The 13,602-nt window shown below is 46.9% G+C and overlaps 1 long non-coding RNA gene across 1 annotated transcript; it reads left to right on the forward strand.

Moving 5' to 3' along the window:
• The first annotated feature begins 2,478 nt into the window (after positions 1 to 2,478).
• Positions 2,479 to 3,028, forward strand: LOC143809896 (uncharacterized). Its single transcript, XR_013222516.1, has 2 exons — positions 2,479 to 2,584; positions 2,868 to 3,028. It is a non-coding gene; the product is annotated as an uncharacterized LOC143809896 (long non-coding RNA).
• Positions 3,029 to 13,602: the final 10,574 nt, after the last annotated feature.

Here is a 13,602-nt window from a genome sequence, read left to right on the forward strand (position 1 = left end):
TGGGTGTTCTGGGGTGGATGTCACCATTCAAGAGCTGGGGGATGTTTGGAGGAGGGTTAAAAAGAACTTTGGGGTGGCTCAGCATCGGTAGATGCCGAAGGCCGATGTAACGAATGGAAGCGGAGGCACAGGTGGTGAAGTTCACATTTGTTTATATTGATATTTTTGTGGAACCTTGGGACCACGGTATGGGGGGCTCCGAAGAAGGCGTGACTACGTGAGCCCCAGACACCCATGGTAAGTCCCCTCGAACAGGGTCATAATGCAGTGCCTGGGGGACATGGGTGCTACTTCCAGTTAGACCCCGGACACGTGGCAGCTGTCCCAACGGGACAGACGGACAAGCAGAGTTAACAGATGTCGTGGAGCTGACACACACGTGGTACTGGTGTTGTCCAGAGGTACGGATGGCAGAATGGCAGGACATGACGGAACTGGCGTAGACAGAACAGTCGTCGTCCAGGATAGCCGGGTAACACGCAGCTGATAGTCTGCGGAGACAAACAGTGTAAGCGGAGCACTGGAAACACTTCAGAAGCTAAAGCACCCACTAGCGGAAACCGGAAGCTATCAACAGAGGATACTTGTTGCTCCGGCACCCTCTCTATGGCGGAGGGGCTAGAAATACTAATTACTAACACGCCATTGGTGAGAAGTACTTTTTGAAAAATGTGCGCTGTCTCTTTAAGAGACCAGGAACATGCGCGATCTAAGCACTGTACCCGAGAACCTGCTGGCCGCGCACCAGGAAGCAGAGGCTGCAGCAGGACAGCATGAGGCTGACACAGAGTGGGAGTCCCAACGGGGACCCCTTGAAGGTACAGGATCAGAACCGGGTGTAACAGCCGATAGGAGGCACTCGTCAGGGGTCGCCTTCAAAGTGGGAGATAAGGTATGGCTTTCCTCTAAGAATATTAAGTTGAAGGTGCCCTCGCTAAAGTTGGGTCCTAGATTCATTGGTCCGTATGAAATTCTGGAGGTGATCAATCCGGTTGCCTTCTGGTTAAAACTCCCTCGGTCTTTCAGTATTTCTAATGTGTTCCACAAGTCATTGTTGAAGGAATTTATTCTCCCTGTTCTGTCGTCTTCGCCCCCGCCTCCTTCGGTTTCTATTGAGGGAGGCTTGGAGTGTGAGGTACAGAGGATCATTGATTCCCGAATGGTCCGGAATTCCCTTCAGTACCTGGTACATTGGAAGGGGTATGGACCTGAGGAATGATCCTGGGTTCCAGCTCATTCTGTAAGGGCTGATCGGTTGGTCCAGGCCTTTCATCGGAGGTTTCTTGGGAAACCTGGGGATCCGGTGGCCCCCCTTGAAGAGGGGGTACTGTTACTATTTCCACTCTGTTTCTGTCTTTTTGTTACTTTGTGTCGGGGCTGTCAGTGTGTGCTGCAATCACCTGTGTTCATTTTCCTTAATCAGGATTCTATTTAAGCATTCCAGTTTCTCCCCCCAGTGTCAATTGTACACTTGCTGGACTTGCCAGATTGTGACCCTTTGCTTGTGACCTGACTTTGCTTGTGCCTGCTCCCTGTAACTAGTAAATATAGGTAAACTGACTAATCAGCAATCTAGTCTGAACAGATGCATAACCAAAAAAGACTTACATAGCAAATAGATCAATGGCTGCACTCAACTGTACTAAAGCAAGGAAATGTGCGATACATGAAATGTGAATAGCATAATGGCTTGTGAAATCTATGATAAAACACATGAGATGCTTAGCACAAGATTTGGCCAAAAAATGTGAGCCCACCCACCAAACGTCAAGGTAATCTCAGATCGGATGGGTCCCTGACCTGACTGCCTAGTGTGAACACTTACCGTATATACTCGAGTATAAGCCGACCCGAGTATAAGCCGACCCCCCTATTTTTGCCACAAAAAACTGGGAAAACTTAATGACTCGAGTATAAGCCTAGGGTGGAAAATGCAGCAGCTACCGGTAAATTTCAAAAGTAAAAATAGATACCAATAAAAGTAAAATTAATTGAGACATCAGTAGGTTAAGTGTTTTTGAATATCCATATTGAATCAGGAGCCCCATATAATGCTCCATAAAGTTTGATGGGCCCCATTTGATGCTCCATATTAAAATATGCCCCATATAATCCTGCATAAAGGGTAATAAGGGCCCCATAGAGATATTTGCCCTATATAGTGCTGCACAAACGTTACGGCCCCATAAGATGCTCCGTACTGTCACTTGCCCCATTATAGTGCTGCACAAGCGTTATGGCCCCATAAGATGCTCCATACAGTCACTTGCCCCATTATAGTGCTGCACAAACATTATGGCCCCATAAGATGCTCCGTACAGTCACTTGCCCTGTTCTGCCCATCTTAATGTGCAATAAGTTAATTGTCATGTTATTCAAGTTGTGGCCACTGGAGGTCATCAGTTGCCTACTTTTCATGTTGTTTACCAACTTTTTCCCCAGAAGAGCAGTGTCTTCTGGGTAAGTTCCACCCTCATTCTTCTTGTGGAAGACAAGCTTCAGTAGCCATTTCTCCTCAGGACTGAAGGGAGGCACACGTGCTCCTGTCTCACTTACTTTCCTACCCCTGTCCTAACGGATCTCGGTACGTTTATAGAGGGTTAAATGCATCTTATGTTTGTGTTAGTATCTGGGCCTTATGCAGCTCCTATAGTCTGATATAGTTAGGCAGATTGTGCTCTGCAGCTTGCAGTTAGGTTAATGTATGTTTACTCTGCATGTAGACAGATGCATCTTTGTATAGAATAGGGCAGTGCTGTTAGAATTACTGTGTAATGCACTCTGTACAATTCTTGCTGTAATGTCCCAGTTATTTATATCATTGCACCCTGTATGTGCATATACTGATATGCTGTTATTCTTTACAGTTTTTCACCAGTCATCCACTATGATTATTCACTGAACATCTACTTTGTACATCAACATCATTCACTATTCGATCATCTACTATGAATACTATCCACCATTGTTGTTCAACGTTATAGTTTATGTTATCATCACCCTAATAAATAAGACTTGAGCTTCAAAACAGTCTGTTTACTGGGATGTGGATGAAGGTTTAGCCGTATGTTGGAATCCACACAGCATCCTACGTGGAGGAAGGCAGAACAGTGAAAAACGAGACCGCCAGTCGCAGGCGGTGATTGTAAAGTAAGAACAGATTAGCTGCCTTTAGTGAAACTGATAGCCGGTCGCAGGTTGTAGTTGATCACACTGTACGGAACCGCTAACACCCACACTGCTCCGCATTCAGGTATCACAGCAGCCGCCATACAGCCGCAGAACTATACTGCAGCCCGCCAAGAAGAGCTACATCATTCCCGCCACGCGGAAGCTCATCGCACATAGGCTCAGTTTCCCGACAAAACACTCAGCAGTACGCAGCTAAGCGCACAATGTCTCAAAACAGCACATCCTCACTCAAGACGAGGTCACGAGCAAGCTCTAGCAGGTCATCATTAGCAGAGCTGGCTGCTGTCGCTCGTGCTGAAGCTGAAGCAGCCAAAGCGAGGTCCTCCTTCGCCGAGAAAGAAATGCATCTAAAGCTGAGACAAGCAGAGCATGAAGCAGAAAATGCACGTTTGCAGGCAGAACAAACTGCTTGCCTGCAAGCCGAAACCGCACGTCTGCGGGCAGAGCAAGAGACAGAAAGTGCACGCCTGCAAGCCGAAACCGCACGTTTGCGGGCAGAGCAAGAGGCAGAAAGTGCGCGCCTGCAAGTGTCTCTAGAAAGACTTATGGCAGACAAAGAGACAGCAGCTGCAATTGCTAAGGCAGAGTACTTGGAAGCCATGAAGGATCCTGATTATGAGAGACGCAGCAACGTTCTTGGAACAGATCTAGAGCAGCAAGATCCAGCTCAGCGCGTTGCAGAGTACGTCCATCGACACTCCAGCATGGACAACACCCTCGACAGACTGCATCAATCAGCCTACACCGATTATCATCGATCCAACCCCGAACTTCGCTACTACAAACAAGAAGACGTCCAGCACAGAGATGTCGACCACAGCTACCGTTCCACTGAGAAGAAGGTACAGCTCCCACCTCACCTTAAAGAGACATCTTCACCAGAAAGGTACTATGCAGACTGTCCGAAGCCAAGAGCGTCTCACAGGTATGGTGATGCACCACACACTAGACATGACTATAACATACCGGCTCGTACCAACAAGCCACCATAGACTTGGCAAAGTTCTTTGCCCGCCGAGAACTGGTAACAAAAGGACTTGTAAAGTTCACTGACAAAGCCGAAAACTATAGGTCATGGCGAGCTTCGTTCCAGAACGCCATTCAGGGACTGGACCTTTCTAGTAGTGAGGAGTTAGATCTCCTGGTAAAGTGGCTTGGAACTGAATCAGTCGAGCATGCTAAAAGACTAAGAGACATTAACATAGAACACCCACACATAGGTCTACGTAAAGTGTGGGAAAGACTTGATGAATGCTATGGGTCCATAGAAGTAATAGAGAATGCTTTATTCAAAAGAATTGATGATTTCCCTAAGATAGGGCCCAAAGGTTACCAAAGGCTTAGGGTACCGTCTCACAGTGGCACTTTGGTCGCTACGACGGTACGATCCGTGACGTTCCAGCGATATCCATACGATATCGCTGTGTCTGACCATGCAGCAGCGATCAGGGACCCTGCTGAGAATCGTACGTCGTAGCAGATCGTTTGGAACTTTCTTTCGTCGCTGGATCTCCCGCTGTCATCGCTGGATCGTTGTGTGTGACAGCGATCCAGCGATGCGTTCGCTTGTAACCAGGGTAAACATCGGGTTACTAAGCGCAGGGCTGCGCTTAGTAACCCGATGTTTACCGTGGTTACCAGCGTAAAAGTAAAAAAAAAAAACAGTACATACTCACATTCCGGTGTCTGTCCCCCGGCGTTCTGCTTCTCTGCACTGTGAGCGCCGGCCGGCCGGAAAGCAGAGCACAGCGGTGACGTCACCGCTGTGCTTTCCGGCTGGCACAGACACAGTGGAGAGAAGCAGAACGCCGGGGGACAGACACCGGAATGTGAGTATGTACGGTTTGTTTTTTTTTACTTTTACGCTGGTAACCACGGTAAACATCGGGTTACTAAGTGCGGCCCTGCGCTTAGTAACCCGATGTTTACCCTGGTTACCCGGGGCCTTCGGCATCGTTGGTCGCTGGAGAGCTGACTGTGTGACAGCTCCCCAGCGACCACACAACCACTTACCAACGATCACGGCCAGGTCGTATCGCCGGTCGTGATCGTTGGTAAATCGTTATGTGAGACGGTACCCTTAGAGAATTGAGTGATTTATTGATAGAGTTACAGGTCGCCCAGAAGGACGGTCACTTGCCTGGATTGGCATTCTTAGACACTGCTAGGGGTGTCAATCCAATAGTACAAAAACTTCCTTACAATCTTCAAGAAAGGTGGGTTATACAGGGTTCACGGTATAAACAAATTCATAATGTACCATTCCCTCCTTTTACTGTAATTGTTGAGTTTGTCGCCCAGCAAGCCAGGATCAGAAATGACCCTAGTTTTGATTTCGCTCTGTCATGTTCCACTACCCCTGGTGTCAAACCCAGTAAGACACCCGTGGCAGTCCATAAAACTAATATTGATTCCACAGGTCCTCCTCACAAGACAACTAAGCCCCCTACGGAGGAGAGCAAACCTCAGGATGTCAGTAAGCAGTGTCCTCTACACAGGAAACCACATCCTCTACTAAAGTGCAGAGCCTTCAGGGAGAAGACTTTAGAGGATCGCAAAGGTTTCCTCAAGGAAAACAACATCTGCTTCAAATGTTGTGCTACAACCTCCCACTTCGCCAGGAACTGTGAAGCTAGCGTGAAATGTGCAGAATGCAGCAGCACGGATCACAATACAGCCTTGCACCCTGGACCACCTCCATGAGTGTTGTCACAGGCAGAGGAGCACGATGAGAAGCAGAAGAACACCGACGAAGACACCCCTGCGGTTATCGCTCAATATACAGAGATCTGTAAGGGACTCACAGGAGGAAGATCCTGTTCAAAAATCTGCCTTGTCCGAGTCTATCCAGCAGGCCACAGAGACAAAGCGCTCAAGATATATGCAATCCTGGATGACCAAAGTAATAGGTCTTTAGCCAGGTCCATCTTCTTTAACAACTTCAACATTGTAGGCCCCGGTTCTCCCTACTCCCTTAGGACATGTTCAGGTACCGTCGAGACGGCGGGGAGGAAAGCTACCGGATACAAAGTGGAGTCCATAGATGGCCAGACCTGCCTGTCACTACCGACCATCCTGGAGTGCAACCAGATTCCTGACAACAGGTCGGAGATACCTTCACCAGAGGTGGCAACATATCACCCCCACCTGAAGCGTATAGCTCACCTGATACCTGAGTTGGAACCAGAAGCCCCAATAGCTTTACTTCTGGGAAGAGATATACTACGAGTCCACAAGACTAGAGAATATATCAACGGCTCCCGGAATGCTCCATACGCCCAGAGGCAAGACCTTGGATGAGTCATTGTAGGAGATGTCTGCCTAGGAGGAGCACACAAGCCGGTCTCAGTCAACAGTATGCTTACCAGCACACTAGAAAATGGACGTCCATCTCTCTTCCAGCCGTGTCACAATAGTCTGCTGGTAAAGGAACTACCGAGCAGCACTCCCCTACCTTGCCCTTTCTCAGTTCCTATCAACGAAGACCACGCCTGTGAAGGTGAACAAGACCACATAGGATGTACAGTCTTCCACAGGACGAAAGAAGACAACAAGGTAGTGATGTCTATAGAAGACAGGATGTTCTTGGACATCATGGATGAACAAATAGTCAAGGATACGTCAAATAGTTGGGTCGCACCTCTACCATTTCGACCTCAGAGGAGACGCCTACCCAACAACAGGGAATTGGTCTACAGCAGATTCATCTCCCTAAGACACAAGCTTCAGAAGTCTCTTGACGCCCTGACCAACCTTCGTGTGAAACGACCGTATGCTCCTGTGCCATCCACAGAGGTCAAAACGCAAACACTTTGTATTTTCTGTGATGCATCAGTCAAAGCGATTGCAGCAGTAGCGTACCTCAAAACCATAGACGTAAGCGGACAATGCCATATCGGGTTCGTTATGAGCCGGACGAAATTGGCGCCACTTCGTGAACACACAATACCCAGACTGGAACTCTGTGCTGCTGTTCTTGCAGTTGAGTTGGCCGAACTGATCTCGGATGCGATGAGTCTGAAGATCAAGGATGCAGAGTTCTACACCGATAGCAAGGTGGTACTGGGGTACATCTGTAACGAGACACGACCCTTCTACGTCTACGTCAGCAACCGGGTACTTCGGATAAGAAGATCCACCGGCCCTAATCAGTGGCACTACGTACCTACTCACCACAATCCTGCAGACCACGCGACTAGATCCGTTGCACCCAGTTATCTGAAGGACACCACATGGTTCACAGGTCCTACCTCTTTCTACCGTTCGATGCCCCACATCAGCAGGCCTGAAACTTTCGAACTAGTGGGTCCAGACACAGATGAAGAGATCCGACCTCAAGTGTCTGCTCTACATACAGAGACTTCATGCTGTCACCTCGAATCTCACCGGTTCAGCAGGTTCTCTAGCCTGTCTATTTCATGTAACCCAGTCCTACAAGTCAACACTACCTGATAGCCCGAGACCTTGTAAAGGTTGGCATCACTGCAGGCTTGCGTTTACTGCTCCCGACCTGGAAAGAGCCAAGGTTATAATACTTCGTGTCGTACAAAAAGAAACCTATGGCAGAGAAATAGACAATCTCAACAAGGGACAACCCATTCCTGAAGTCAGTGGGCTGAGGAAACTCGATCCGATTGTCGATCAGGATGGGCTGCTGAGAGTCGGTGGCCGTCTTCAAGAAGCTGAGGTAGAAGTTTCAGAAAAGCACCAGGTAATAATTCCTGGATGTCATCACGTAACAACCCTGCTAATTCAACATGATCATGTCTTAGGGTACTGTCACACAGTGCAATTTTGATCGCTACGATGGTACGATTCGTGACGTTCTAGCGATATCGTTACGATATCGCAGTGTCTGACACGCAGCAGCGATCAGGGACCCTGCTGAGAATCGTACGTCGTAGCAGATCGTTTGGAACTTTCTTTCGTCGCTTGATCACCCGCTGACATCGCTGGATCATTGTGTGTGACACCGATCCAGCGATGTGTTCGCTTGTAACCAGGGTAAACATCGGGTAACTAAGCGCAGGGCCGCGCTTAGTAACCCGATGTTTACCCTGGTTACCAGCGTAAACGTAAAAAAAACAAACAGTACATACTCACATTCCGGTGTCTGTCCTCCAGCGTCTCAGCTTCTCTGCACTGTGTGAGCGCCTGCTGGCTGGTGACGTCACCGCTCTGCTTTCCGGCTATGGTGCTTACACAGTGGAGAGAAGCAGAACGCCGGGGACAGACACCGGAATGTAAGTATGTACTGTTTTTTTTTTTTACGTTTACGCTGGTAACCAGGGTAAACATCGGGTTACTAAACGCGGCCCTGCGCTTAGTAACCCGATGTTTACCCTGGTTACCCGGGGACTTCGGCATCGCTCCAGCGCCGCGATTGCAAAGTGTGACCGCAGTCTACGACGCTGGAGCAATAATCATACGACGCTGCGACGTCACGGATCGTGCCGTCGTAGCGATCAAAATTGCACTGTGTGACAGTACCCTTAGTGAGACACCAAGGCCGTTTGTTTACTGAAGGAAACCTACGGGCAGCTGGACTATGGATAGTTGGAGCAAAAAGAAGAGTAAGCAAACTCATCTACGACTGTGTTACGTGTCGCAAACTCCGGGGCACATTCCAAAATCCGAAGATGGCCAATCTTCCACCCGACAGACTCAGTACTGAACCCCCCTTCACCAACGTTGGACTAGATGTATTCGGTCCTTGGTCTGTGGCTACACGACGGACTAGGAAAATACTTACAGAAGCAAAGTGTTGGGCAGTTCTATTCACGTGTCTGTCCATCAGAGCCGTCCATATCGAGGTAATCGAATCGATGGACACATCAAGTTTTATAAACGCACTTCGACGCTTCATCGCAATCAGAGGCCCTGTGAAGCATATTCGTTCTGACCGAGGTACGAATTTCGTCGGAGCGGCAAGAGAACTCCAAATCCCTTCCAATCTGGACATCACTAATGTGGAAAGGTATCTAGGTGAGCAAGGATGTACCTGGACTTTCAATCTACCACACTCTTCGCACATGGGAGGTGCGTGGGAAAAGATGATAGGGATAGCACGCAAAATACTAGACTCTATCTTCTTGCAAGCTAACACCAGACTTACACAAGAGAGTTTAACCACGTTCTTGGCACAGGTCTCAGCCATCATGAATGCCAGGCCACTGACAGCACTTTCTAGTGATTCCGGATATCCATCCATCCTTACTCCGGCGATGTTACTCACACAGAAAACCTGTGTCCCGAAAGCTCCACTTGGAGAATTCAATGGCAAAGACCTCTACAGACGACAATGGAGGCAAGTACAAAGCGTGTCCAACGTCTTCTGGGATAGATGGAGGAAACAGTATCTCTCCACTCTGCAAACTAGGACAAAGTGGCAGAAAGACCGCCCAAATATTCAATCTGGTGATGTTGTACTCGTCAAAGACAGTCAGTCACATCGGAACGAGTGGCCACTCGGCCTAGTCATCAAGACCCTTCCCAGCAAAGATGGGAAAGTGCAAAAAGTAGAGGTCAGAGTCTGCAAGCTTGGGGAGAACAAACTGTTCCTCAGGCCCGTTACTGAGCTTGTATTATTATTTTCCCCAAAAGAACCTAATTGTGGCATCTGTTGACGCCAAGCGGGGAGTGTTCTGCCCATCTTAATGTGCAATAAGTTAATTGTCATGTTATTCAAGTTGTGGCCACTGGAGGTCATCAGTTGCCTACTTTTCATGTTGTTTACCAACTTTTTCCCCAGAAGAGCAGTGTCTTCTGGGTAAGTTCCGCCCTCATTCTTCTTGTGGAAGACAAGCTTCAGTAGCCATTTCTCCTCAGGACTGAAGGGAGGCACACGTGCTCCTGTCTCACTTACTTTCCTACCCCTGTCCTAACGGATCTTGGTACGTTTATAGAGGGTTAAATGCATCTTATATTTGTGTTAGTATCTGGGCCTTATGCAGCTCCTATAGTCTGATATAGTTAGGCAGATTGTGCTCTGCAGCTTGCAGTTAGGTTAATGTATGTTTACTCTGCATGTAGACAGATGCATCTTTGTATAGAATAGGGCAGTGCTGTTAGAATTACTGTGTAATGCACTCTGTATAATTCTTGCTGTAATGTCCCAGTTATTTATATCATTGCACCCTGTATGTGCATATACTGATATGCTGTTATTCTTTACAGTTTTTCACCAGTCATCCACTATGATTATTCACTGAACATCTACTTTGTAGATCAACATCATTCACTATTCGATCATCTACTATGAATACTATCCACCATTGTTGTTCAACGTTATAGTTTATGTTATCATCACCCTAATAAATAAGACTTGAGCTTCAATACAGTCTGTTTACTGGGATGTGGATGAAGGTTTAGCCGTATGTTGGAATCCACACAGCATCCTACGTGGAGGAAGGCAGAACATGCCCCATTATAATGCTGCACAAGCGTTATTGCCCCATAAGATGCTCCATATAAAGCTGTGCCCCATATATAATGCTCTGTACCGTTCATTATTGCCCCATAAGATGCTCCATATAAAGCTGTGCCCCATATATAATGCTCTGTACTGTTCATTATTGCCCCATAAGATGTTCCATATAAAGCTGTGCCACATATAATGCTCTGTACCGTTCATTATTGCCCCATAAGATTCTCCATATAAAGCTGTGCCCCATTTAATGCTCTGTACCGTTCATTATTGCCCCATAAGATGCTCCATATAAAGCTGTGCCCCATATACAATGCTGCTGCTGCAATAAAAAAAAAAAATGACATACTCACCTCTAGTTGCTGCCCGCAGCTCCTCAGTGTCCCGTCTCTCCGCACTGACTGTTCAGGCAGAGGGTGGCGCGCACACTAATACGTCATCGTGCCCTCTGACCTGAACAGTCAGAGCAAGGGGACGGGTAGACGGAGCGGCGCCCGACGTGTGGAACGCGGACAGGTAAATATGACATACTTACCTGCTCCCGGCGTCCCTGGCTCCTTATCCCGGACAGATGGTCTCCGGGCACTGCAGCCTCTTCCTCTGTTAGCGGTCACTGGCATAGCTCATTACAGTTATGAATATGCGGCTCCACCCCTATGGGAGTGGAGTTCATATTCATAACTTTAATGAGCGGTGCCACGCGACCGCTGAACTGGGGAAGAGCTGCGGCACCCGAAGACCGTGGGACAGGCAGGGACAGCGCCAGGAGCGCTGGAAGCAGGTGAGTATGCGACAGACCTCTCTCCCCCTCACCCGCCGACCCTGCCGCCGACCGTGACTCGAGTATAAGCCGAGAAGGGCACTTTCAGCCCAAAAATTTGGGCTGAAAATCTCGGCTTATACTCGAGTATATACGGTACCTATGGCTAATAACATGGTAAAGCCTGCATTTATAGGAAGGTCAGAACCAACTGTGTTTGGATGTAATTAAAATCACAGCATGGTGAAGGGCGGGGCGTTCAAGTCAGAAAAAATAGTACATAGTAAATATAGGTAAACTGACTGAACAGCAATCTAGTCTGAACAGGTGCATAAACAAAAAAGACTTACATAGCAAATAGATCAATGGCTGCACTCAACTGTACTAAAGCAAGGAAATGTGCGATACATGAAATGTGAATAGCATAATGGCTTGTGCAATCTATGAAAAAACACATGAGATGCTTAGCACAAGATTTGGCCAAAAAATGTGAGCCCATCCACCAAACGTCAAGGTAATTTACTATGTACTATTTTTTCTGACTTGAACACCCCACCCTTCACCATGCTGTGATTTTAATAACATCCAAACACAGTTGGTTCCGACCTCCCTATAAATGCAGGCTTTACCATGTTATTAGCCATAGGTAAGTGTTCACACTAGGCAGTCAGGTCAGGGACCCATCCGATCTGAGATTACCTTGACGTTTGGTGGATGGGCTCACATTTTTTGGCCAAATCTTGTGCTAAGCATCTCATGTGTTTTTTCATAGATTTCACAAGCCATTATGCTATTCACATTTCATGTATCGCACATTTCCTTGCTTTAGTACTGTTGAGTGCAGCCATTGATCTATTTGCTATGCTCCCTGTAACTGTTTTTGTCTCTCTGGCTTTTCTGACCTTGTCTCGTGTATTGGACTTAGTCTCTGACTTCCCTTTGTCGTAATGCGCCATTTCCTGGACTTTACCTTGGATTGTTTGACCTCCCTTTACTTACAGTAAGTAGTATACATATTTACTGCCGTGACTCGCATCACACACAGACATGGATTACGGCGAGGGACAGTATGTCGGAAAAGGTGGGGAATATTGTTGTTTTGATTTTTTACAGGAGACCAATGCTTTAATGGAATGGGCATAAGATGAGTAGTTTTGTAGTTTATTATTTTCTGGTCTTTTTTACAGGTGACAAGGGATTCAATGGAATGGGCGTAAGGCGAGTATAACGGTATTTGTTATTTTTAAATTAATTTGTAAAACAATGTGTATTTTTTATTTCAAATAAAGGACATTATTCTGGGTGTTATTTTACTAACCATATAACTATGGGGTTTGTAATGGAAAGGCGTTTTACAGACGCCTATCCATTACTAACTGCTGGGCTTGATGTCACCTGAAAATACAAAGCTATCTGCTTTGGCTTGTCTGTTTGTCAAAATCTGGGGGTATCCCAAGGAGTGTTTTAAAATTATTTATTTAAATAATAAAAAAAAAACATTGTGGGAACCCCTCTGTTCTAGTCAGTCATGATAAAGCTGACAGCTGACCCATGCCATTTAAAAAAATATATATTTATTTATAGCGCAGGCTGATGAATACTCCTATGAGCCATGCTTGCTCTTGCTGTTATAAGTGGCAGCAGGCGTAGGCTGATGGGAGTAGTGCTCACATCAGCCGATGCCTCTGTGGCTGGTGGTAAACTTTTTACAGCCGGTATCAGCTGCTTGCACTCTGACCAGCTGTAATCAGAGCCGCTGGTATTTCTCGAGCAGTCATGCAGATGACAGCATGGGATACACCCAATGTTTGGTTTCGGAGTGGAGAACCTGAACAGTGACTCAGACTTCCTGGAAAAGTCCGTGTTCGTGGTCTGTGCCCGAACAATAGGTGTCTGAACTTTACTGTTGTGGTTCACCCATCACTAGACACCAGGTTTTTCCCATACAAAGTAGGGCCGGCACCTGGAAGACATATGTGACAGCATTCTAGATTGCTATTTAAATGTCCCCAATCTGCTCTCGATGAATAAATAATAGCTTTTTTTATTATACTCACCTAGGTGCAGTCCAGTCTGTCCAATGGGCATTGCTGGTTTTGATCCTCTCACCTTTCTTTATGTGGATGATGCCTTCTACAGGTCCTTCTCAAAAAATTAGCATATAGTGTTAAATTTCATTATTTACCATAATGTAATGATTACAATTAAACTTTCATATATTATA

Source organism: Ranitomeya variabilis, chromosome 2 (genome assembly GCF_051348905.1).
Source record: "Ranitomeya variabilis isolate aRanVar5 chromosome 2, aRanVar5.hap1, whole genome shotgun sequence".
Classification (NCBI taxonomy): domain Eukaryota; kingdom Metazoa; phylum Chordata; class Amphibia; order Anura; family Dendrobatidae; genus Ranitomeya; species Ranitomeya variabilis.